We start from the raw sequence: 11,291 nt of genomic DNA on the forward strand, positions 1-11,291 counted from the left end.
ACACACATGTATATGTGTGTGGTGTGTATGTATATATATATATATATATATATATTATATATATATATATATATATATATAAGCAAGATTATGGTAGGCTATGTAATGTAGTAATCAATAGTTGGCTTTTAGTGTCAATACCAGGATAATTTGGGACTCTAGGCTAGTCAAACATGGTTTATCCTTATGATAGGCTAGCTAAAACATGAACAAGATAAAAGATGAACACAAGATGATGAGAAGAGCACTTATTTTCAATAGAGATCCCTTACTTGTACTACAAAATCAAACTCATATGATGGATCTCATAAAATGTTACTCAAACTCAATTTATGAAAGTACTTTCAAACTCAATTTATGAAAGTACTTGCTAAGAGAAAACTAACATCTCCCCCGTCCCGCCACCATACCTCCCCTGCTCTTAAAAGTCAGGCATGGGGGAGATAGTGAAGGCAAAGTTGTTGCCAAATCCAACAATACTTGGCATTAGGGGAAGGTTGAGGTCTATAGGGGCCCTTTAAGATACCATGTGATTAAAAGGTTATTAAGGAAAAGGGCCAATCATGTGATGCCATGTATACAAAAATGTTGGGTGATTAAAGGTGGTCAAAAGATTCTCTAAAAGATGCTTTTTTATACTTTTCATTCCCAAAAAGTGGGGGAAAAGTTTTTGGAATTTCGGACATCCATAACTTCTACATACGAGCTCAAAATTTGTCGGAGATTAGAGATCCAGAATCTACTCGCTGAGCTCTTTCCATAGATATGTCACATGATATGGTTTTGCCCACTCAATTTTAAGTTCAATTGTGGCGAGAAACTTTGAAATTCAGACTTCTAGCCATTTGAAGAATAAGAAGGTATCTAAAGTCAAAGAAACTTAACATTTTAACAAAAAGTCATTAAAATCATAATATGGCAGCTTAAAGGGCCCCTATAGACCTCAACCTTCCCCTAATGCCATGGGGGGTTTGAATTTGGAAATCCCTCAACGTGACATGGTTTTGATGTCCAACAACCTCCCCCTTCAACCGTGCGTGAGGCGAGGAAGGAACATCACAGGGACTAGAGATAGCACAAATATGATGCCATATAAGCATGGCAACCACCACGACCCTGTGCGCTTTTGCCGCACAGGTCGTAGCTGGGGACTTACCGAACACCGTATGCGAGCCACGAATGGCTGCAAGCATACAGCCAGGAAGGCAAGCTCAAAACAGAATGCAAAAGGTGTGTCACTCACCGCTTAACTGCCGCCTTGAAGGATTCCCGCGTCGTAGCCGTGAAGGAGGAGCTGCCGTCGCCGCTCTACCGCCTCTCCGCCGCCTCGCCGTGCCGCTACACAGTGCGCTCGATCGCTCTCTCACTCTCTCTCTCTCTCTCTCTCTCTCTCACGCAGGAGAAGGAAAACAAGGAGATAAGGCAAGAGCACTCTTGTATTCACAACACATGAGAATGAGGATTTTAGGGTTACATTTGACTCATATAGGTGACTTGGCCGTTCACACTTGGGCGCCCATACATGGCCGGCCGACCCTAACCCTTATCCTACTGATATCCAAGGTGCGCCTCTCATCGGTGATCACCCAATCCCTTCATCCTTAACATATGGTGCCGACAAGCCCGGCCCATGACTCAGAATATTTAAATTAATGATGTAAAACATAGTATGTGTCCGTCATGGGTTAACATGCCCCCCTTCCTGATGTAGATTCCGTCCTCGGAAGCTATGGTATGGTAAGCTTGATAGGGCTGTTGTGGTTGACCGTCTGCAAAACAGGGAAAAGAGTGAAAGTATGCTGGAATTCAAAAGATATAAAGTGTATAAATTCAAGCATGTTAGACCACAATGGATATTGCTTATGAGAACTTAGTTTAAGGGTCACATGAATGAGCTAGTGTAGCAAATTAATAGGAGTTTAAAATTATTGAAAGGAATTCAAGAGTTAGCAAGGTGTCAAAGGTTAATCAAGGTTTATATAACTGGCCTAAGTCAAGGAAAATAACCAAGCTTAATAAATAAACAGATGACCACACTGTGTCTACTCTAAGAACAAGTTAATACCACGCGTCTAGGGACACAAGAAACATCAGAGTTACAGGAGCCTTTTGCCTTTATTTTTTTTTTTTAATGCACGTGACAATTTTTACACAATGGCGACCTTCCTAAGGCAAAACTAACATCGATCCTGGTACCATGTTTAACACAAGGCATTATCCAGGAATCTATTAGCTCACTTTAGGCAAGGCTACCCCCTACCAACCAAGGCATCGGTTTGGAGTAGAATACTCCTCGCCTACCAAGTGTCAATAAGGCGATAGGCCAACATTGAAGCACATTATAGACTTGTATTGCCATTTATTGTAGGCTTTTTTTTTTTAATAAAGTTTCTTTTGATCTTCGCTCCTGAACTAAAATGTGTTCTTACATCCTTTCGACAAGGGGTAAAAGCTATGTCCTAGAGGTCAACACACACACAGCCAGGTGTTCAAACATTAAGATGGTTTGACCCTAGACCTAAGACAATCGTATTCCAAGGTTAACTAAAGACGTCATGCCTACTAGGAATATTTCCAATAAAGTTAAGCTCATTAATGATTTACACTAGCATGCAAGCAACTTCAAAAACTAAGTAGTACATTGACAATTTCCATGTGGTCATACCTTATAGTTTAATTTAATTGAACAGTAAAAACGAAAGAGAGTGGGTATGGAAGAATTACACCTGTAATTGGAGATCTCCTTGATTTGACGAGACAGCTTGCAATTTGATGTAGATATATTTTGATGAACGTTGCGGCAGTCTCAGGACTTGAAAGCGAACCCACCTCAAACTTTTTAACCTGTACAATCAACTAACAAGCACTATACCTCGAGAGGCACATCAGTGTGAAAATTTCAAGACTTGTTTAAGGAATCTGAACTAGAAAAAACTAGAAAACACTAACCTACCTACCAGTCACCACACTACTACTGAGGATACGGTAAGAGGATGTTGTAGAGTCCTGGCTCTAGCCCTAAGGCTAAGCCTCTATCCGCATCATCCAAATAAATAAAATCAACCTCAGTAGTGCCATGAGTTTCATCCGTCCATTCATCATTGTCAGATATTTCCTTTTCATTTTCCCATCCACATAAACTCATCAAAAATGTAACCATGCGAGGATAGTCATCTTGTGGAAAAGGAAAGCATTGGGCTAACGGGGATATGTCCTCTACGGAGTAGGGGTCAGTCATGGTCAATAGGCGAATTAGCCATTCTAATTCCTCAACATTTTCTTCTCTGGCTAGTACATCTATATGATCCCATTCAGTTTCAATTACAGGATAGCACATGTGGAATATCTGAGAAAGGTATAGATGATACCTCTCACCAAAGGTAGGAGTGGATGAAGTGTATGATGATCGGGCATCTGCCATATCTGCAAACACAGATATAGCATCAGTAGGTTTAGACAGGTCAATCTAGTTCTTGATTGTATACGGATATTTCTTTGTTTTGTGCTCTTGCTCTTTTTACTATTTTTTGTTTTTCTTTTCTCTGTTTTTTATGTATGAAGCTATATATATACATCCCCTTGAATTTGGCAATTACATGGTCAGGGGAGAAGGTTAAGGAGGAAGCATTAAAATGTCAAGCGTGAGTACATACTCCGCCTTTCCTTGGACAGATCATATTATTTGCAATGATGTTGCAGCCTCTTGGAACCAATTTGCCCAGCGGGTCATAGGTTGTGATGTGGGCAGATAGCTCTTTATGACCCTTGTGGCCACATCCAATTGCAGAGATGGTAGTGTACGCTCCCATTGACGAATGGAGGAAATGGTTTCCGACGATACTATTACAAGGGGAGACGTAGACTTATCGGTTTTTTGTTGGGTGTTGACAAGAGTAGGTGTAGAGCATGTAGAAACTTCTATATGAGTGTGTGCGTGGCATGAGGAGCTAGAAGCTTCATGTGGCTCCCCCCTTCCTGAGCTAGGTGGTAGTGATCGATATCGTTTGGGAATCCAAACTAACTCTGGAAGAAGTGGTATGGAGCACTCTATTACCTTACCCTTACCACGATCTTGAATTATCGTTGGGGTGGCAACAATTGGTTTGCAAGGTTTCACAGGTGATGTAGAGGGATTCAGCTTATGTTTAGGGACCCAAATCTGGTCATTTCCCTCGTAGTACCCTTGGGCTACTAGTAATTTTTTAGGGATCCATCGTGATGTTACATTGCCCTTTCTCGGGTGGGTGGCTGCTTTCCTTTTACGAGGCTTCTTGGTGGTGGCTGAACGAGATTGAGCAGGGGAAGTAGCTATTAGCGAAGCTTTGGGGACCCATTTGTATGTACTCTTTGGCATAGTAAGCAAAGCTTTAGGGACCACCTTGCCTGTTTCCACTCTTGGCGTTGAAGCGTTAGAGGGGTGGCCAACAATCGAAGATGGTTTTGCCACTGGACTTTGTGATTTTTCATTATCTAATATTTGAGTGGATGACTTAGGTGCGGGATTTTGAGCGGTCAAACCTAGTGTTGGTTCTTGCGTTGTGACTTGTCTGGTTGCCCAATCGATATTGCACTTGGTGGCCATCATCCATTTGCGCCCTAAGATTACAGTCCCTTCCATGGTGCCAGCTGGCATAACCAAAAAGCTTTGAATTATGGTTCCCTTGTCATAGGCAACCGGAGTGTGCAGAATTCCTGAGACGGGGGTTTTCTTCTTGTTGATTCCTTGAACTTGGATAGAACTCTTGGATAGAGGTGGTTTTCCCAGTTGACACCACACGCCATATGATAGCAAATTGTGTTGAGCTCCTGTATCCAATAATGCATTGTACAGCACCTCCCCGTAAGGACTCTGTAACTCAATTGGGTATCTTAGAGGTGGGTCAGATTCCAGTGCATCCTCCTCTGCTTCCTCGAAAAATACTTGCGTAATTCCCAAGTTGGCTTCTCGTTGTCTCCTAGCACGCTGTTGACGTTCTTTAGCTTCGACTCTCGCTTGTATCTTTTTAAGCTCAGCTTGTTCTTTAGCTGCCTTCTTTTGATGGATTGCATGTAACTCCTCCTGGCTCAGGGGGTCATAGTATCGTTTGAATTTACTCCCATTAAGGAATCCAATGGTTTCAACTCCGTCGAGAGTCTCCACTCTGATGGTACCTTGCGGGGTAATTTCACATACTCTATATGGTCCCTTACCAGCATATTTGAGCTTCTTCTTTTCGTTTCGCACTCCATACATCAGGACTTTATCCCCAACCTTGATGTCCTTGTCCTTTAGATGGCGATCAAACCATTTTTTCCTTCTATCCTTCTCCACAAGGGCATTGTATACAGCCAATTGTCTTTCTTCGTTTAGCCTCTCAAGGATATATAGACGCTCTACTAAGGGATTACCATCCCATCCCTCTTGAGTAGCAACACGAAGACTAGGAATGACAAATTCCCACGGCATGACTGCTTCTTGGCCATATACCATTTTGAATGGTGTGCAATTAATAGCCACTTTGTATGCAGTACGATAGGCCCATAAAGCTGTCGTAAGCTTTAGATCCCAATCCGTGCGATGAGCTTCAACTGTCTTTGTCAAAATAGAGATTAAAGTCTTGTTGGTACTCTCGGCTTGGCCATTCGCTTGCGGATAGTAAGGAGTAGATTTATGATGGGATATCATGAAATTTGTTGTGAGCTCCTTAATCACCTCATTTATAAAATGTGTACCATTGTCGCTCACAAGTTCAAAAGGACAACCAAATCGTGTGATTATATTTTCAAAGAGGAACTTGGCTGTTGTCCTCGCATCTGCCTTACGTGTCGCTTTCGCTTCAGCCCATTTGGTCATATAGTCAGTGGCCACAATAATATAGCGAGATTGTGTGTTTCGAGCCGCTGGACTAATTGGACCTACAAAGTCTAAACCCCACTTTTCAAATGGTTGGTTTACTTTGATTGGATGTAGGGGCATCTGATCTTTCCTCTGGGGTTTCTTGTATCGTTGGCATTCATCGCAACCCTTCACAAAGAGTGATGCATCTTGGAACATAGTGGGCCACCAATACCCTGATTGTAAGATCTTTCGCGCAGTTAAGTCTCCTGAGAAGTGACCACCGGCTACGCCCATATGTGCCTCTTGCAATATGTATAGATACTCATCCTCTCGGGCACAACGCCTAAGAACGTCATCCTTTCCTCTTTTATAAAGAGTCCCAGCTATCAGGCAATAGGGTTCACATTCTTTGATTAGCTTTCGAGCTAGATCTTTGCGAAGCTCCTTGGGTGGAAAGCCATTAACCAAAAAGTTAACAATCTTCTCACTCCATTCAGGCATTGTCTCCACCATGAACAGGGAAGTGTCTGGTAAGTCATCATCAACCCCCGTAGGAGCCTCACCATTAGGTATGCGAGACAAATGATCAGCCATAACATGTTTTTTGCCAGGTCTCACAACAACAGTGAAATCAAACTCAAGAAGAATCAATAGCCATCGTGTGATTCTTCCTGTGGAGCATGGTTTGTTTACCAGATACAACAATGCTTGATGATCTACATAGAAAACAAACTTGGTGGCAAGGAGGTAATAACGAAATTTCCTTACTGCATATATCATTGCCAACCCTTCTCGCTCCGTAGTGGTGTAGTTCATCTCAGCATCGTTCAACTGGCGACTGGCAAAGCTAATGGGGTAGTCTAGCTTGTGTTCTCCAGGTTGAGTTAAAACACACCCAATAGCAAAGTTTGATGCATCAATATGCACATGGAAGAGTAAATCCCAGTTAGGCATTCTCAAGATTGGAGCACTCGCCAAGGCCTTCTTTAATAGCTCATAGGCACGGTCACATTCTTCGGTCCAAATAAACTCGATGAGAAGCTTATACAATGGTCGAGCTATCTCGGCGAAGAATAGAATAAACCTTCGATAATAACCAACGTGGCCCATAAAGCGTTGGACTCCCTTGTAGTTGGTGGGTGGTGGCAATTCCAGAATGACCTTGATTTTACTCTCGTCAGTGGAAATCCCATTTTTGGACACTATATGCCCTAAGATAACTCCGTGTTTAACCCAGAATTGGCATTTGAAAGGATTCAAGGAGATGCGATATAATCTACACCTTTCAAATATTTTTCGTAAACACATCAAGTGCTCGTCCCACGAGGAATGAACACAAAGATCATCTAAGAAAGCTTCACAGAAGTCCCTTAGATATTCCTTAAAGGCCGTGTTTATCAATCGTTGGAATGTTGCAGGTGCATTGGTCAAGCCAAAGGCCATGACGCGAAAGGCAAACACTCCAAACTCCGTGATAAATGCTGTTTTAGCTTGGTCCTCGACTGCAATTGTGATCTGATTGTAACCCGAGTACCCATCTAAAAAGCTATATGCCTCCTTGCCTGCCACTCTTTCAAGCACATGTTCAGAATATGGCAAGGGGTAATGGTCCCTTCTGGTGGCTGCATTAACCTTTTTGAGATCAACGCACACTCTGAGTTTCCCATTCTTCTTTGGCACGATGACTATCGGAGAAACCCATTCTGAGTGCTCAATTGGGTATATGAATCCACATTTTACCAGCTTTTCAATTTCCTCTTGTACAATCTTTGCATACTTAGGATTCATTGGGTAGGGACGTTGCTGGACTGGTTTAGCAGTGCTAATCATTGGAATCGTGTGTTGCACCACCGAGGGTGGAACACCCTTCATATCATGATATGTCCAAGCAAATATGTCCTTGAATTCTTTAAGAAGCTTCGTAAGTGCAGCTTCTTCCGCCTTGGTGAGGTCTTGAGCAATAAAAACTGGTTTAGACTCCTCACCCGGATCTGCTAAGTCTATCTCCTTGACTACCGCAGGGCCATCGTAGACACCGCTACTCCCATTGGTAGGCGTTCGTTGGGCTTTTGTGTAGACTACTTTACGTTCCCCTGTGGTGAATGATTTGAAATGCTCGGGTGCGGGGTGTAAGTCTACTGGTTCTTGTTGTGCTCGGTTTTTTTCTTTTAATTCCGCCTCCTTTTGTTGTTGAGCCAACTCTTGGTTTTGCCGCCTTCTTGCAGTACGACTTAGTTTTGGCTTCTCTTCGATTTCTAATTGGGCGACGTCATGAGGTTGCGGAATACACCACATGACACTTTGGAGGTATTGTCCCCAATTATCTGCTATCTTCCGATGAGCATCAATGGCTCCTACATAACTAAGCCATTCTGCAGTGGATCGCTCCTTGTTTATTGCAGTTCGTACATTAGCTCGATAGCGTTGGCGCTTATGTCTCGTTTTCTTCTTACCAAGTTTTTGATTTTTGTTTCTATCAGATTCGGACTCACTTGGTTGATCTTCACTTTCGGATGAACTGCAGGAGGCCACTGTCCTAGGCCTTGAGCACCTTGCTTCCACATTTGGGTGAATATTTGATTTATCCCCCCCATCAGGCTCAGAGTCAGTTTCTTCTTGTTGAGATTCATACTCAGAGTTGCATTGGTCTGAGTCTTCACTACTGTCAGTGTCAGTGGAGTTTGCCATGTTCTCGTCATCAAGAGTCAAGTGCATAACACCTATCATGTTCATTGGCACTAACGGTGGCATATCTTGCCCGTCAGGTGTTACCCAGCTTGTGCCTCTATTTCCCCATGTGTCTATGGTTGCCGCTAGGTGTACCCAATCCACGTTATCCGACTCAGTCATACCCGGTAGGACATCCATATAAGGAGAATCCTTCCCATCATCAGTCTCTTTTTTGCATGTATAGCAATACCTTAATGGGGCGGAGTGAATAGTGGTATCCGATCGATTATCAATGATAACCTTACTTCCTAAAGGATGTGCACGACCATTCTCAAGATCAACTCGAATGACAGAGTCCTGGAATTGTAGGTAGACATGGTTTTTCGACCAGTCATGCACCATTTGTGCTTCCCTCATGAAAGGACGTCCTAAGATCATTTGATATGACATAGGATGCTTGGAGAAATCCATTACAATGAAGGTATGTTTTACCTTGTATCCCAGGACCTTGAACTTGAGGTCCCTTAACATTCCAATAGGTTTAGCTATGGTTCCGTTTGCCATCTTAACCACTATGTTTGTGACTTCAAGGTGAGGCCTTCCCATAGATTCCCAACAGTTTTTAGTCACAATGCTCACTCCAGCACCACCATCAAGGATTCCCTTTAGAGTTAATCCCTTAGTAGTAATGGGGAGGGTGGCATTAGATTCGTCCCCTTCAAAGTACTGTCCCAACTTGTTAACAGGTATTTCCACGACCGAGTTTTCATCTAGGTTGGGTTGTAGATCCCAATGTTCTCCTTCATCTTGAAGCGTGTCGGGTCTATCCATATTTGCAAATTGTGGTAGCCCCGCCTTTAGTTCTCCATTGAGAAATGCCCGAAGAGCTAAGAATAGCTCAGGATCTCCGTATAATTTGGATATGATCGTGGTTCTGATCTCAGAGGACATGAAATCCATTAGCTTAGACACATTCAATGGTACTTTTCGAGACATCGCCCCTTGACTAGGGACTGGTGAAGATGGAATCACTTCCTCTTCAATGGGGTCAGGCAGTCCCTCACTAAACATTCTTTCCAGCAAGAAGGGTGTTTGCCCACTTCCGGATGTCCTATCCTCGCTTTCTTCCCGAATGATACTAGGTATAGCTAATGGTTTATGGTTCCGGTGAGGCTGAACTTGCATAGGAAACACTGTGTCTGGAATTTTGATTTTTCTCGGGTTTGGCTCCAGGTCTCGTTGTGTTTCTTCCACCAAACCCCTTAAGTGTTGCACTTGTTCAATCTCCTCAACTGGGTTTGGGTAAGTTCCAATCTTTTTCTTGAGGGTTTTTGGCCCACGTGGCTTGTCTTGGGGAGTCTCAGTCAGTTTGGGTGGTCGAGAGGGCATTGACTGACTTGGTTGTGGGGCTAAGGAAGTTTCCTTCGGTTTTCCCTTATTTATGTACTCGTTTGATTCTCCTTCATTGAGCTCCCGAGTGGGTTCCTCCCTTAAGGTAGTGGCTTTGGTCCCCATGGTCTCTATTGAATCAGAATCGTCTTCAGGATCATTCATATACACGGGGTCGTCTCCTGTCCCTATGTTAGTCTTTGAACTGGGCTTGGAGCTCGTGGCATTAAGCGATCTCTTTCGTCGTGTTTTCTTTTTCTTTGCCTGAGCGATTGATGCAGTATCCCTCTCTTCAAGAATGTAGTTTTGATTTTGAAGCATTGACCGTGTAACTACATTCGCGGGTACAACGGGTGTGGTTCCTCGTGCTTGGTTGGTGACCTCAACCAAATTCAATGGCGTAATCTTGGGTGCATTAGGATTATGTGGACATTGAGCAATCAAATGATCTATGCCACAACGATTACATGTAAGTATCGGCATTCCGGATGTGCTCCCTTGATTTGGTTGCATTTGAGTAGCGATCTTCTGTAGCCTATTAGGGCACTCCGCTACACGATGCGGTCCACCACAATCATAGCATTGAAGAGGTGGTCTCCTTGCCATGGTATTAAGATTTTGCCCTCTTGTGGCAAGAGCAGCCGCTTGATATACAGGCTTGACTTGCCCGAAATGATCCTCCATGTAGTACTGGGGAATCATTTCAAACGTATCAATCCCGTATGGAGCAGTGGGGTCTATCTCCTCTTCATAATCCCCACACGCACTATGTGACTCACAACCCATCTGGTTTATTGGGGTAATCCTTGGATGTGGAGGTTGTGGTCCTAGCACTGGCGGTGGTAACGGCACAGACTGGACTACATTCGAATTCCTTGGAACTATGTGCTGTGACGGTTGCTCGATAGGTTGTGCAGGCATTAGCGCGGGTACTTGAGGTGTGCTTGACCAAGCTAGTGGTGCCTGGTTTGCCAACATTCGCTTAAGTGTTAGGCAATCTTTAGATTGATGGCCATACTTACCACATGCATTGCAATTCCCATTGAATTTAACCCTGAATGTGGGACATTCACTCGTGCTATGTGGTCCTAAGCACACCGAACACCATTGTTGCTCTCTCCTTGGGTATATATGGCTATTCTGAGGAGCTCGATTACCCCTAAAGTATTCTTGGAGAGCCTTAGTAAGGTCGGTCACAGACATTTCAGATATCTTGGGCTCCTTGGCAATAGGTTTTACCGTCATTGGCTCGTGCCCAGATACTTGTGAACTAACGGATTTTGTTTCTGAAGACACCTTTTTACCTGCAATCATCAAGTTGTCTTCTAACTGGATTGCATTGGCAGTGACTGCTTCCCACGTTGTAAGACCTCTAATGACTAGGCCATTGTAAATGTCCTCGTGGCGCAATCCT

This window comes from Cibotium barometz, chromosome 7 (genome assembly GCF_041138505.1).
Source record: "Cibotium barometz isolate CiBa-2024 chromosome 7, ASM4113850v1, whole genome shotgun sequence".
Lineage (NCBI taxonomy): Eukaryota > Viridiplantae > Streptophyta > Polypodiopsida > Cyatheales > Cibotiaceae > Cibotium > Cibotium barometz.